At 38.9% G+C, this 16,828-nt stretch overlaps 1 protein-coding gene across 1 annotated transcript in view; it reads right to left on the reverse strand.

Moving 5' to 3' along the window:
• adgrl2a (adhesion G protein-coupled receptor L2a) overlaps nucleotides 1-16,828 on the reverse strand; it is a 245,846-nt gene that overhangs the window by 112,785 nt on the left and 116,233 nt on the right. The window contains exon 3 of the mRNA XM_034229873.1: nucleotides 5,584-5,761. The gene's annotated coding sequence lies outside the window, so the exon portion shown is untranslated. The remainder of the gene's footprint in view (nucleotides 1-5,583; nucleotides 5,762-16,828) is intronic.

The following is a 16,828-nucleotide window of genomic DNA, read 5'->3' on the forward strand; positions in this document are numbered from 1 at the left end:
TCAGGTTTGAACTGCATTTTCAGTGAACATCTTGCGAATACATTTAGTATTTACAGATCAAATATACTATTTAACGACATTTCCTTTTTGTGCTGATAGTAGATGTAATCAGTAAATTCTGTCAAAACGTATTTGCTATTGCAAATTAGTTTTATATGAACGTAATTTCTAGCATAACGGGCACATGGGAAAACTGGAGGTTGTTATCTGTTCATTGTGCAATTCTTGCCTTGTATTGGTTATAAAAGGTTTTAGCTCAAATTAAAACATTACAATTTGGATATACACTCATTCATTGTTAGAGTAGTCATTAGGCTGAATTTACACATGGTGAACTACTAGTAGACTGTATGTAACTATTTTGAACAAAAAAACTGGTATATATTGATAAAAAATACTAATTGGTGGCTCATACCAGCAGTGTGCTGTTTGATGATCAAACATCCCCTACTTCGACACATCATTTCAGCAATCACATGGTTAAGCACATACATGACAAAGTATGAGAGATCTATTGGCCTTAAAAAAACTCTTGACAGCTAAAGCATAACTATTATCATATAGACATGTGTGCAGCAGTACTTCCAATTAGTACATGTAAATTAAAGGGCCTAATAACGGCTGATGAATTATTCAGATGTGACACCAGTTTCACATTGAGTTGTTCATACCAAGAGTTGTGATGAAGCAGCCTCTTCATAATAAATGACCACTGGAATACTCATTTGCGTCACATGCCTGAAGAGTGATGCGGGCTTCAGCATAGTAAGTACTCATCAAGTTACATCTGACAGGGCATAGCCTTCAAATTGTATCCAACAGAGCTGAGACACAAGTTTATTTACTGACTCGCAAGGAAAGTATTTGAATGTCAACAAAAAAAATCCTTGAGTCCATCTTCCCAGGTAGCTGCGATGTGTTTTGTTAAACATACAAGCAGTCTTTTGAGCTGTGTGTTCTCGTAAGCCTGTCCCTGCCGTGCATGCATTCATGATATTTTTGGGAAAGTTAGGATACAATTGCGGTTGTTTACCATGCTTTATGCCGATAGCTTTTTCATATTGAATTTAGCCCGCTGAGTCGGAGCCCATTCAAAAGTGCAGTGTGCTGCAACAAGAAATGAGGGGATACTGAACCGAGCTAATGTGCATTTCTATTGGCCAACGCAGTGTAGCAGTCTTTGACTTGATAACATCATTCTTCTGCCTGTGCTTCACAAAAGAAGTCTGCATGCTCCAAGGTACCCAATCCAAGGAGATCATTGTGTGGAGGAAGAATCCGAGTGCGAAAAACACAATGAGTTGTTTAATAAAAATGATGTCGTCACTAAAATATACCCTCACTTTGAAAAAACATAACAAGATTCTGCTGCTGATTCTGATGTCTCACTAGGAGTGTGTGTGTGTGTGGGAAGGAAGTTGTCAAGCTTTCACTGTGACAGAATTTAAATAACAGATTGTTTCTGACCTAATTATGGTACTTCTGCATTAGTGTGTAATGTGCCTGAACCGGCGGAATGATAAATTAGCAGTTTGCGTGCTGACTGATGAGGCTGCCTGAAAGCCAGTCGATTAAAGAAAAAAAACACACATGGATAGTCACTTCGTCTGGAGCAGAAATAGCTTTGTTAGCCAGTGAGTCCTCACAACAGGGGAGGCGTGTCATAAGGGTTCATAGGGCTGTATATCAGATATGTCAGATAAGACGAAAGTGCTTACTGAATCATGTAGTGTATTACATGCTAGGAAGCCACGAAAACACCACCGAAGACAGCATGCTTGGCTGGGCATTTCTTAAACCTGGTAAAAGTGGAGGAAGAAGCAGAAGAGATATAAAGCATGGACCATTGGTCGGTAGAAAGAAGTGCTGGAGGTGAGGACTGAAGAGAGAGACAATTAGAAAGAGAGAGAGCAACAGCAAAACCTTCCAGCATGAAAGACCCTCACCACTATATCTCCTCCCTGATAAGACTTCAGAAGCTTATCAGCCAATGGGTAATTTCAATTAAAAGGGGTTTTGCAAGACAAGTGGTTAAATACCTCAGAGGAAACCTGTCACCACAGGAGAGATATCAAGCTGCCTCCACAAGTCAGGGGGAGAGAGGAGAGGAAGAGGAGCAGAGTGCTGCTTGAATGGCTGGACTTGGCCCCGGTAGCGGCACGTGATGAGCGTTATTGCATTAGCTCCTCGCCAATCACATAATGAACTCTCCGTCAGACGAGACAAAAGTCCGGCCACACCCCTGCAGCACGGCAAAAAGCTAGAAGAATGCGATCGGTAGGATTAACAATGAAGGAGGCCTGAAGGGAGGCAGAGAGAGGCCTTTTGCCAGGGAGAGATAGGAAGATTCAGGAGCTTAGCGTTGTCAAATGTTTTATTCAGCCATGACCGTGAGTGCTGCCAAACAGATTAGCCTGTTTACCAGAGTTTCTCATTTAAGAGATAAATCTTTAAATGTTGGATTTGGCAGCGGGAGGTGGCGAGGGGCACCATCTATGTTATACTAAGTTGAAGGGGGAGGGGGGCAGCATCTAATGCCACTGAGTAACAAAGAAGAGGCCGGAATAAAACTTCTCATTTAGCTCTGACTTGTCTGATTTAATGACAGCTGTGAGCAGACTATGGTCAATATGCCTCAGTATATCTCTCTCCCAGTGTGAGATGAGGATCGAGCTATCTTCACGGCAAGCATGTTGAACGGCTGCCGTAGTTGGTGTGAGGGGGTGAAGATTTGACTGTGTTCTTTGTTGTGGCTCAGTGGAATTCTTGTCTCTCTCCTCTCCTTCGCTCTCCACTCCTTTTGTTCTTGTCTATTACAGCGGGGGTGATGAGGCTCCCCTGGGTGTGTTCAGTTACAGAAGCCCGATCGTAGTGGATAATCATCTTCAAGATACATCAACAGGGCAGTTGTAATTTTGAACGATTTGAGAGAGAAAAAAAAATCTGGACGGAAAAAAGCAAAGATAAAGAAAAAAAATCCACAAGGCAGTATATTCAAGACGGCTGCATGTACAACTACCCTATCAAAACTAAAATGATTTCCCTTTTTCATCAAACTTTGCACGTTCCCCTCACATTTGCTTTCCTCCCTACTGTGCCTGTGCTTAACGCACCCACAGTTTGGCTGTGAAGCCTCAGTTCTCAGTCAACTTGTTAGAAAAGGACCATGCCAAGCATTCCACACCATTTCCAATTAATGATGCTGCTCTTGGCAGCAAAGTAGTAAATGACTACCAAGAGGGTTGCTTTATTTCCCAAGATGAAGTATACACAGCTTCCGTTCCTCACTCAAGAATTGATAACTACAGGATCCTCTACGACCCACTTTCTTACTAATGAGAGGTCATCATCACACACTGGGTGTAAATGTCAGGGGGAAAGGCTGTCATTTCTGTCGGGCAATTCTTTAGTGTTTTATTGACCGTAAGGGACGGACCAGGTATTCCTGGCAAGTGTCAGGTGTGTGAGTTAGGGACCGAAAAGGACAAACTACTGTAGGGCAACTTTTAATGGAACCAATGGGACCCATGAGTGTTTCGTGTGCACGTGCTCTGTCCCAGCATGTGCACGTACACACAATATAATAGAGACGGCAACTGGCTGATGATAACAACGGACAATGATTGACAGATGTATTGTGATGTTGATGAGCTGTGGATGTTGCTGACCATTCTTGATTCAGAATATTAATGTCTCCACTGTAATTTCTCCAGTGACACATGAGAACTGGAGCACAATATATCTATGTGCAAAACATCAGCATTCTCTGGAAATCCCATTGGCCACCAGGCTATCTTGTTCAAATCAATAACATCTCAAGCAATCACAGCTATATCCTGAGTGACCCTTCAGTATGGCAGCCATATGTCCACTGAAGCAAATAAATAACTTGGTAAATCCACACTCTGGATGTTTGGTATATTAGATGAGTCTTGCAACAAAATATTTTCATTTCGGCATGGCTAAGGTTGTCAAACTGGCTCTCAAGAGTACTCAACATTTGAGGTAGTGAAGTTAAAGAGTTTCAAGCAGGCTCAAATGTGCAAATCTCAGAATTAACATAGGTCTTGACATGGAATAGCAGGGAGTTGTCATAGAGGATCATGAATATTCAAGCCTGTGACCTAGTTTGATACGCTAGAGCAGGACAGTGGGGTGCAGGGTAAAAAAAAAATCCATCTGAAGTTCTGAACTCAAATGTACTACAGCAATGTGGTAATAAAAATCAATGTGGGAGGCGTTCCATTTTAATTACTCAATCAACTGTTGAGCTACCTTCTGCTTTGAAAAAAGGGCTGCCTATCTCCGCTTCACATCTTTGCAATTCGACAATCTTGAGCAGTGAAGTAACAAACAGAAAAATACATTTTGGAATTAGGACACAAAATGCTAGGCCTCTCAACCCGGTCCACCACCAAGAGAGATAAGTCCCTCTAAGACAAAGTGTGAACACCCTTCCTCTGAATCATGAAGCAACATACTGAAGTACACAAATGAAAAGTGTTTCATTCTTCCCAGACCATAAGTTAATAAAAAATCCACTCTGTTGGCACCAGACTGTCTGACACAAACTCAAATTGATTCATAATTGAGTTTGTATAGATTTTTATCCAGCTTTTGTTGGTTACATTAGGGCTTGACTAGTCTCATTTTGCAGTGGAGTGTACAGCAAAATGCAACCTATGCTCCAGGCTCGCTGTGCACCGTGCATCGCAATAGCTTGCTCAAATAATAACAGGCTCTGAAGGACAAGTTTGCTTCCTTCCACTCATCAGTGTGCAGACATTGAAGGATGTATTTAGGGTCACCTTTTTCCACCGACACAAGCCTATTCTGACGATTAGGATTTCCATTTTGCAATTCAGTGTTAAACGGGACTCCGCATAAAATATGATTTTCGAATCAAGTACTGTAAAGCTTTTCTTGAAAACACATTGCAACTCTGGGGTAAAAAAATATAACAATAATTTCACATTTATAAGCAAACTCAAACATTAGAATTGTAAACGGCAAGACTGATTTTGATAATTTTTTATGTCTACCAATACTTTTCCATAATTCATTGCTTTTTAATTTGGTTTTATTCAAAATACTTTAAAAATAAATCCTTAAACAGCTAATCACTATATCTTTTAGCAAACAATTTCCAGTCAGGAATAAAACATACATTTGTCAAGGACACTTTTCCAGCTTGGCATTAAAAGAAAAGGCCTTGCAGCAGTTAGTGTGTGTAGCAGCGGGAGAGTGTATATGACACTAACGTTCTAGTAAACACTATAGCAACAAAAAAAATGTGTTTTTCGGCAAACATGGCGCAGAGGAAATCAGATTGACAGTTATTGTTATTACAATTAATCCACTGTTGGATTTGGTTCGTTCATGGGTTATATGGAATACAAATATCTGAACATCACCAGCTTTATCCAGTAAATTATTTTGTTATATGGGTACGAAATGAAAAAAACTCGAATAGGAACGTGGAAAGTTTTTAAACTGACTGAAGGGGACTGATCATTACAAACTGTGTTCATATAGCACAACAAGTCAGTGTCACCAAAGGGATAATTAGAACATTGTACTTGCCTCATGCTGCCACGCCGCTGGTGTTTGTTGGTGTCTCACTCGGTGCAAGTGCTTTCTGATTAAGGAGGAGGCGGGTCATTCATCAGACACCGCTGTCCATTCAGTCCTCTGTGGGGCCTGTCATAGCTCTGCATCCAGCCCTGAGCCATGGTCAATCTTCAGCCAGACACCAACATCCCTTCGTGATAAAAAAATAAAAAAAATAAAAACCAAGTTTAGGATTTATGGTCGATCTGCAACAGGCCTTAACATCTCCTAAGGGAGCACATAAAACACTGAGGAAAACAGAGTGTGAGCAGTAACACACACATTTGTCTTTTATGGCTCGATGTACTGATAATGATGTTTGATTTTCCATTATGTTCCAATGAAAGGTGAGAGAAACCAGGGCCGGTACTTTGATGTCCTGACCCATGCTGTAAATGCCCATGTTCACAATGTAAACTTTTCCCATTAGTTCCAACAGGATCAGACACCCTGAAAAAAAATAGCTACGTCACACCAGGGCCCCTACTGTAGGTGCTCATTAAATCCACCTAGTGAAAAATATCATAATAATCAAAAGGATGTGGGCATCTTATCTGTATGCAATGCTGTTGTTTTTCTTATGAGAAAGGACCCAAGGCGCTTGAAAGCAGCTCTTGGGTTGTAAAAGGCAAGTCAGCTGCCATCACTTACCCATCCTTTGTATAATATGTCTTTGAAGGATCTTGTGCATATTTAAATAAGGGCATATGTGGTTCACATTGACAGTGCTTCATTAAAAGGCTGACATATTCCCATTTCATTTGGTGGATTCCCCCGTGCCGTATTTATTGGTTGTCCCTGGCAATACCGGGGAACATTAATAAAGCACACCAATATCATTCAGCTTGTGGGATAATTAGGCAGCCTGTCCCCGAGAAGATGGTATATGGCACATCAATTCCATTAATAAGCTATATATTGGTTTAAGATCTAGAGGTCCCGGATCTAAACTTGTCATGAGAGTAGAAGAACATTATAGCACCTTTGGTTCTGTGGAGACAAGAATTAATGGATTCTGTCCTTAATTAAAGTTGAAATAGGTAAACATTCCCTTCCTTACTGTTTCATTTTACTGCTCAAACATATTTAAATCATCCACAAATATGGAGTCATTCTTTAATATTATGTTACCTTTAAATTGATTAGCCTGGTTTTGTACAATTGGCTATGTAAATAAGTCCTGTGACTGCTCCGCTATAACAAAGTGTAATTTCCACACAATATTTAATATATCTGCTATGAACAGCTTGTTGCAGCAATCATTACCGTACGATTTTGTTTATTGCTATTATTGTATTGTTTGTGTCTACTACTTTGCATGCCCTTCTACCATCTTTGCATATAAAAATGCTGATAACATATTGTTCAAAGGCTATCATTAGTCATAGCACTACAAGGTTTATGGAAAATTATTAACACCCACAATCGTGTGAGTGGTAAGGCAAAAAAACAATCACTGAGATATTTTCATATAACTAAATGTAGCTACGGTCTATCAGGCAATTATACAACATATTAGTAATTCCACCTACATAAATCCAGTTAATGAAAGATTGCATTTGCAGTTTTAAACAACAAAGTTGGTCTATCTTGGGAAAACAGCACAATGAGGAATTGAACTTAACTGATATTAAAAGTTCATAGGAGAAAAGTACACAAATGACTCGAGCCAAGTACAGCATTGAAATATATTAAATGTACTGCTGTTGACAAAGGTGGACTTATTTAGTGGTACTTTGGCTCACTTTTGGCTTGGTCCATTGTTTCTGAAAGACCAGGAGCAGGGTCATTTACAAAGCTCAGGAGACGGAGAAGGTGGTGTGGCTCAAAGGTCCGAGGCTAGCCCTCCGGCACTGACTCTCTCTCACCGCTCTGGTCATAATAACCTCGCTGACAGAAGAGGTAAGAGGCAGGATGCAGGATGGCACTGCAGCTGCAGCACAGAGGCAGGGAGCAGCAGAGAGGTGGCTAAGTGGAGCCAGGAGACATTCAGAGGTAGCCTGAATCTCATAAATCTCCAGTTTATATTCCCCCTCCTAATTGTTATTAAGTCCTTTTAAATAGTCTGCCATTTGTATGTTGTGATTATCAGACAAGTACATTGGTCTATGAGACCGCTTTTCTAAACTTCATTGTGGTTTGGACCAGGAACACTGCATCCTTAGTCTAAACTGATCCAGGCCATCACAGTAGCAAATGGCTGCCTTACTCACACACACTGCATATAAACAAAGGCTGCCCACAAATTGTTAAGCAAACAAAGTGCTGATTTTCTAAATGCCTCAACTGCATCCTCAAAGGAAACTGCTGCTACTCCCATGAAAAATGGCAAAACTCGGTTGATTAGTGGTCATCGGTTGGAAATAAACGAAAATTAAAATGAGATGTACTTTACTGGATTGGGGCTTTGAACCAGCAAAGGGGTTTTGGATATGGCACTTCCTGTTTAATCCGCTGGTGAAACAAAAACATTCAAAGAAATCAAAAATAAGCAAACAGACCTAAACTCTTAGCGAGAAGCCACATCGTTATGTTTGTAAGTTGATTTAGTCTGTATCTGTCTCGCCCACACACCCGTGCAGACACACTTATTCAAACCAAGCTATAAATAAGGATTCTCTATTCCCTTACCTGCCTGGATTGAGCCTTTCCCAGCATGCATTAAGCAGATGTTTCATGGAAACGAACATGACCTGGGTTAAAAGAAAACGAGACAATTATAAATATCTACCTACATTGAACAAAAATATAAACGCAACACTTTTGTTTTTGCTCCCATTTTTCATGAGATGAACTCAAATATCTAAAATATTTTCAAAATAATCATTTCTCTCAAATATTGTTCACAAATCTGAAAAGATCTGTGATAGTGAGCACTTCTCCTTTGCCGAGATAATCCATCCCACCTCACAGGTGTGGCATATCAAGATGCTGATTAGAGAGCATGATTATTGCACAGGTGTGCCTTAGAATGGCCACAATTAAAGGCCACTCTGAAACGTGCAGTTTTGCTTTATTGGGGGGGTCTGGGGGGGTACGAAAACCAGTCAGTATCTGGTGTGAGGGGTAGGGTTAGGGTTAGGGTAATGTTGTGAATGGAGTGGCCTGTGTTCGTCGTCCATAACATACGCCTGCCCATACCATAACCCCACCACCACCATCGGCCACTCGATTCACAACATTACCCTAACCCTACCCCTCACACCAGATACTGACTAGTTTTCGGACCCCCCCAGACCCCCCCCAATAAAGCAAAAATGCACGTTTCAGAGTGGCCTTTTATTGTGGCAAGCCTAAGGCACACCTGTGCAATAATCATGCAGTCTAATCAGCATCTTGATATGCCACACCTGTGAGGTGGGATGGATTATCTCGGCAAAGGAGAAGTGCTCACTGTCACAGATTTATTCAGATTTGTGAACAATATTTGAGAGAAATGGTTATTTTGTGTTTATAGAAAATGTTTTAGATCTTTGAGTTCATCTCATGAAAAATGGGAGCAAAAACAAAAGTGTTGCGTTTATATTTTTGTTCAGTGGAGATAAAACAGATATCACTTATCTTTACTTTTACATTTGCACACGCACATGAGGGTGGTCGAGAAATGTAAATCGATTAACAATGAGTGCTGTGCCATGCATATTCATGCCCTCGTCAGAGAGTGAATAATATGCTTTCTGTGTGACCCACTTCATCTCACAGAACACTTGCAGAAATACTTTTTCTTTTAGTGAATGACTATTGATCACTCGTTAGCTTTCAAGCTACAATTGGCAAATATATAAATGTCAGTGTTTTGAAAAAGATAATCTCGCCTAACTTCTTATTTTAAGATTGTGTAAACATTTTCCACCAATTGTTTTTTATCTTGTACCTTTACCACTGGTAACACTATAATATGATCATTATTAGCTTAAACGATTAGTCATTGATTAATGAAGCAACAGATAATTATTAGGCATTTGTATTAACTTGATACATCGAATAACAACATTTTTTATTTTCTTCAATATTTTAATTGTGAGGATTTTCTGCATTTCTTTGACTGATTAATCATCTCTGGGTGGATGGAGAAAACTTTCATGAAATGTTGCAGTCTAAATGATGGCTTAATGATTAGTCAATTAGTGTAACAATAAATATGTATATTGATTGAAATCAGTGCATCAACATCCACAAAACATTAAAATGTGGCCTTTAAAGTATCTGTACTCAATAGGCAAAATGATATACATTTGATAGTAATAAAATATAAGTGAAAATAAATTCCAGTAGTGATAAAACATTTTTAAATCCTATGTTATAATGATGCCTCTAAGCTTAAGTATAAGGCATGACTACAACATTTAAAACCAAAGCTTGGGAAAACCAACAATTTGCATTTCCCTTCAATTCTAACAATATGTCCATTAAGTTGTTAAATTCACTGTTGGGGGAGGAAATGTTTTTAAATGTCATTGTATTCATCTCTGTACTTTAACATTTAGAAACAGATACATATAATGTAAAAAAACTAGTAATGTATCACATATTATTATTATTATATTATACTTCATTGTAGTTTCCTAGTCAGTGAGATCTTCAGAAGGGAAGCTCCTAGATTTGAGTTAAAAATCCTGAAACGACACGAGGCTTTGCCATGATTTGGCTCTCCCTCTATAACTGGGCCGTGACAGCTCCCTGCTGAAGAAGAAGTGTCCTGTCACAGTGTCCGCAGCTAACACGCTGAAGCCCCTCTTACTACAGGTGTGCAGGTTTCTAGATGACCATACCTTCTGATCCCTCAGGAGAAAAACACAGCTCGAGGTTAGAGACATCATAATCTCTCAGAGCGATGTGAAGACAGAAACCCTGAGAAACCATGTGAGTAATGTGGTAAATGGAGTGCTTTCAAAACATTCCTAAAATGACTGCAGAGAAGTTTACAGTGACGGGATTTGCTTATTGCCTTCACATCAGCCTTGACGCAGGCAGCAGAGTCACGTCTGGCTGCCAAATGGGTTACTATCAGCAACAGTGAAGTGGCAGAGGACCCACTTAAACACAGGCAGAGCCAAGAAACTGATCTCCTGTGTGAAGAATGTCTGGCTGTCTTCCCATGTCATGCAGCGGTGCTGATGGGCTGATAAAGGTATTGCCAAGTGGATTCTTCCTCTTCCTGTGACACTTCTGATTGGCCCAAAGCAGAGAGAGAGCTCCAGGAGACACAAGTTATTTTTGTTCTCTCTCTCCAATCTGGAAGTTAAAGGACCTCAAGGATAATTGTGACAAGCTGCTGACCCTCGTGCCCAGGTCAAATTACCCCAGGACGGGGGCCACTTCCTGGCCAAAAACAAACTATCCAATAAGGATTCAAGCCCACTCCTCCATTTCCAGAGCACTCGCTCCCCTGAGACTTATTTACTTATCAGTTTCCTCAGTAAGATAAACGTTACACATAAACTGTGAAGACACCGACTGACAAGGCAGTGATACAGCAGGATGGGCTCCTACAAAGTTGTTTGTCATTCGAATACTTGATGAGATGTTTGTTAGTCGAAGCTACTGCTTGCTGACTAACTGTGTCAAAACACACACTCAAAATATAAGAGAACTACTGTTTAATGGCAATATCAAGCTCAAATGGTTCCTAACAAATCAGAAAATGCAGATGTAAATACAGGATTGTTTAAAATAAAACTATTCTCTATGAAAAATGTGATTTAAAAAAATGCGTAGTGGTTTATGAGCGATATATACATATCTGGCAAGGACAAATAGCTTTCCATTATAGCATAGTTAAGAATAATGATGGTCACCAATTGATTTAACAGCAGAGCACCCTCTGACAACGAAAACCCAGGCAGATTTAGCCAAAAGCATGACGTTAACAAATGATTTCCCAGGGAATGGTTTGTTTAAGGGCCTAATGTATCTGAGCTATGTCAACAGCTAGTTTCACATGTCGGCAGTGTTGTATATTTAAACCTTTTTACATGTTTGATTGATGATGCTAATGAGTGATATACAAGGCTTTCATGTGTGTAGTCTTTATGTCACATGTCAAAACAAGGGAGATACACAGACCATAACACATCTGGAAAATTAGACTGACCGACCTAAATAATGTAATACAAACTGTTCTTTTGTGTTATATGATACACATTTGTTTAAGTCACAGCAAACAGTGATAGCTGTGTTAAACAGTTATAGGTGGATACAATTAGACTGCATCCACCTAGTGAAGGCTTTTTGGTTGCCTTCACCTTAACTTCAATGTGATTTGGCTAAATCTGGACTCTTCAAAGAAATGCAACCTTCAAACTCTCATTTGGTAATTTCAACAGTTTTATAGATGATTTGACGCAACAACAAAACGTTCACAAAGGAATAACATTACAGACCTGGCCTGCCAGGAACACAGATGGTGAAAGCAATTTTACACTTATCCCACAGAGACTGTAATTCTAATTTGAATAGCTGTTTGTCTAATTTCTTTGCTTCGGCCATTTATTAAAAAGAAAAGGATCATTGGGGCTTGGTGAATGTTAAGGCAAAGAGAATAGAAAATAATACTAATATAAATAATAGTGCAACTTGTTTTTTATTGTAATTTAAAATAAAATGTCCCTTTCCATTTGATGAACTTATTTGAGAAGTGTGTGGATGAAAGCGGAGAATGAAGGGGATTATTGAAAGGTTACTTAGAATTCTAAAATAAGATATATTAAAAAGGTCCTTCACAGACATCGTTAAATCAAGAGGATGGGTTGAGAAAAACTAATACATTAGAGCACAATTACCATCTTCTGCAGATGTAAGCAAACAAAGAGCGTCCCTAACAATTTCTACAACCCACCGAGTAAAGTCTGTTTTGTTATGACGGGTTGTTTCAGTTATTTGCCCCAAATTTGATTAGATGCATTTATACATATATATATATATATATATATATATATATATATATATATATATATATATATATATATATATATATATATATACACACCTGAGTTTAAGAGTAGTGATACAAACATTTAAAAAAGGTTCAGAACAGAAATATGTTGTTTTTTCCCAATAAAAGTTGTTCTCACCCGTCTTTAAATGAATACACACAATGTGTATTAACATTACAGTTAGTTAAGTGTCACAGAATGCTCACAACCATGCCAAATGCAGTAATGTTGCAAGCTTCTATGTAAAGGCTTCATTCTGTTTAACTTTCTTAAAGTGCATCATTAATTCCTTTTAGGTAGTTGGTGGAGACCAAAACGGAGCTAAAAGGAGAGTTGTTGTAATTCCTAATTTCAATTACTGTGATTTTCTCCCAGCATTATTTTGAGTCACAACTATAGTAAACGTTTTAAATGTGTGTTCATACAGTATAGGAACAATGAACATATCAAGCAAAAGGGCAAAGCAGCTTTCTTACAGCTAGCGTTCTTGAATGTACTGCTGCTACAGCCAGCACTGAAGAGAAAATGTTTTAATATGGTTAGTCTGTGATGCATGTTTTCTAAACCTCCAGTCGCTGCAAGTACAAAGCACTTCTTCGCTCTTATGTAAACATTTGAGTCACAACAGATGGGTCTGAATCCAAAGGTCATGTTTTCATATCACAAACGGACTTGCGATGCAGACATATGCGGCTCTTCAGAGTCATGTTTTCTGGGGTGGCAGATAAACGTTAGCCTTGCGTATAATCCACGGCGCTCAGCCTCTTTTAGGAGGAACTACAAAGTACCTTGTCGGAGCACATAAGAACTAACCCCAGCCACACATGCAGTCTGTTAACTGTACTCTTAAGGAGGGATGATTCTGGCTACAGTAGCTGATTTAGACAGGAAATCTATGCTAAACGAAATCTAATCTCAGGCTCAGCCACAATGTAGTGCTTTACTGCAATTCATTGAGTAAATCCGTTCGCACCTTTAATATTGTAAAATAGTAAATAACAGAGTCGGTGGATTATAATGGGTTTTCTATACTTGGTTGTCATGTTCGATCAACATTTACTCAATTCTAACCTTTTTTCCTCAAGACGCAAGTTTAAATATGTTCTATGAAAAGTATTGATACAACTATTGAGTCAGGTGTAATAAAAAGGACTCATTTTCATAGTAAAAAACAAGTCTGATGATCTTTAGCGTGGCCCTTTAACTCTGTAACCAATATAAGAAACTCCAATCACCAGAATGTTCTTCCAAATCTCTTGCTATGTATTGACATTCAGGATGTAATCCTAGTCTACAAATATTATTCTAAATCCCTTTTCACAAGATCATTAAATAATCTGAAAATGATGCAAAGACCTACTTGAAGACAAATTCTGTGGTAATCCCATCATATTGTCATGTATGGTTTTATATTAAAAGTGAAAAACTATCTGATACCCTTCTTGTAGTTGAAGATTGAAGATAATATTCCTTCATATAAATCATTTACTACAACTTGTGAAATTACAATTATTTTTATATTTACAGTACAGTTTGAAAAATGTTAACAGTAAAGGAAAGAATAATTCATTTTAACAAATGAATACTCAAAATACCTGTTACATTTTTTTAAATGCTCATATAATTACTAATTCATGTAGTTTGGTTTGAAAACTAAATGAATAAAGCATGTTTGATGCTTCCTCGAGGGATGTTTTAGAATATATTAACAACACATTGACCCCCGTGCCAACTCTATTCACTGATGAAGACCATAAAATGCAATTGAAAGATAAACCAAAAAAACTATGGCCATTATATCATCACACAAGACATTTTCCATCTCGTCTCAACGTAAGCGTGGGTTCAAAATGACTGATTGAGCCTTAATGGTTGAGTAAAAGCTCTCTTTTTTTCTTGTGAGGGAATTAATATATCCCATAATTTGCTCCTCCACTGAAGAGACATCACTACGCCTTATGGAGCTGCTGCCACATAAATATACCTTATATAGATAGGTACAGTATGGCCCAGCAATATATTATTTAACTATAGCATGATAGGTGTCCTTTAAAGAATTGCATTAGTATTGCCCGGCGGCGGCTCAATGGCACTGTCAATGTATAGAGAAGTTCACGAGTCTGTCCATGTTGCTTTCTATTTCCTGCAGGTGCTCCAGTTTCCACACAGTCCACAGACATGCAGCTCAGGTTGACTGCATAGCCTAAATTGCCTAAAGGGGTCAATGTGAATCTGTGTGTGTTTGTGTGTGTGTGTTGGCCCTGTGATAGACTGGCAGGTGATTTCCTGTCACCCAGTGCGTGCTGGGAAGGATTCAGCCTTGCGTGTAGGATGTTATAGTAGAGATTCTTAATGTCTCATGATGGATTTAGTCATGTTTCAAGGGTTTGATTTGAATATTTGATATAAAAATTCTTCTAAAGTATTAAATAGAAAAGAAAACTAGGTTCATATCGTATTTCAGATTTAGCGCCCTTCACCAGAAGTATGTGCTTATAGGATTTTAATCTTTACAGTTATTTGCCCTCAAAGTTGAAAAAAGTTTCTATTTTCTGCAGTAAGTGTCAGCAAGCTTTCTACCACATCACCATAGAAACTTAACATGGTCTTTACTAATAATGAGTATCATATGTGGTGATGCCGGGTAGCTATAAATGCTGTAATGTTACTAGTAGGACTCAAGGGCTTAGTAAAAGCTATCCTAAAAAGGTGTCAAAGTATGTGATGCCCCTTCTTACCAAGAAGACAGCAATATTATAATAAGTGTACTGTATATAACAGACTGATTAGTAATGTTTTTTTACTTTGATCTTGCAAGAAAAATGTTGAAGAAATACTTTTGAAGCAAGTTGGAGCACCATGGATTCTTGTTTTTTTATTATAAATGATATGTTTATTCCTCAAGTACGAGTTTCAAACAATTTTGTTTTGTTAATTTATGCTGATGAATTTTTTCCCCGGTAATTGTTCTCAAGTAATTACTCCATTAATCTTTTGTGTGTCAATTTCTCGCACAAACCTCTCAACTAAATACAGATTCAGTGACACGAAGGTATTAAAAAGGAGACAAATGTTTTTAAATTGAAGGAAATACATCTTAATGTGTAATGTTGCTGTGGGAAACTAGAATTACTGAAAAGTGATGGGGTGAAATGAGGGCTCAGCTCAGATGGCCATCTTTAGAAAAAGGATAAAAGATCCCGTTGGGGGTCTCTGTGTGCAAGAAACCATCTGCGGGTCTATAAAAAAAACCCAAAAGAGGTCTGAGGTGAGCTCATCTACATTCCCCTGACACCTCGGGACCCCTGGGGGACCGGACAGGACATAAGGAGCCGAAAATGATTTTCTTAGCACCGCAGGTCTTTACTGTGTTCAAGGAAATGACCAGTGTCCGAGATAAAAGCTAACGTGCTTCAGAGCCCCAAGAGTCGGGTCGACGTGAATGACAATATAGAGGGTTTAGGATGAAGGAGGAGGGGGGGGGGAACACAATGAGGAGGGGGAACAGAAGCCACTGTGGTTTCATACAACTATTTGTGTATATGTATTGAAGCCTAGGTTTAAGAATATTTTGAGAACAAGTTTTAATTGATGAATACCTTCTCGACTGAAATTTTACAAAAAGTAATTTCTCTATTTATTATTAAAACAAGTTATAGACATATGACTTCCCGAGGTATTGGCATCCGCCCCGCTTCTCCCCCCCCCCCCCCCCTCTAACTCAACAAACCTAAATTGGAGAATCGTTGAACAAACTTTTGCATGTAATCATACACATATTTTATTCATGCAATGATATGCAATAATACCTCGATCCTATTGCGTCAGCAGTTCCTGCGTGCATGGCCCAAACACAGCATCCTGTAGCTGAATAGATAAACAGTGTGTGCCAATACATACCAGAACCAGACTCTAAATGTAGGACACTTAGGAGGGCATATTTCTCTTTAGTTAAACTCACTGCACATTTTGTCCAATTTAAATTACACAGAAAGTTGTGCCCTACTTCTATCTGCACACTCCAGTTTGTATAGTAGGGGACCGAACGGGCAGTTATAATACATTTCAGACTCTCCTCCTTGACAGACGACTTATCTAACTTTGAAGGCAGTAGCTCCAAGATGGCTAAGCTGCTCCGAAAAAGTGGAAACTGTCAAGTATGACTTGTGTGTGGTGAGGAACAAGGTGGAAACTGAATCGCACTGCAAGAAAAATATTTCACATCCACTGTATCGTATTCTAATAAAGCACATTCCCCACCAGTGGGGGGATTATGACTGTCC

The sequence above is a fragment of the Gymnodraco acuticeps genome, unplaced genomic scaffold (assembly GCF_902827175.1).
Source record: "Gymnodraco acuticeps unplaced genomic scaffold, fGymAcu1.1, whole genome shotgun sequence".
Taxonomy (NCBI): Eukaryota; Metazoa; Chordata; class Actinopteri; order Perciformes; family Bathydraconidae; genus Gymnodraco; species Gymnodraco acuticeps.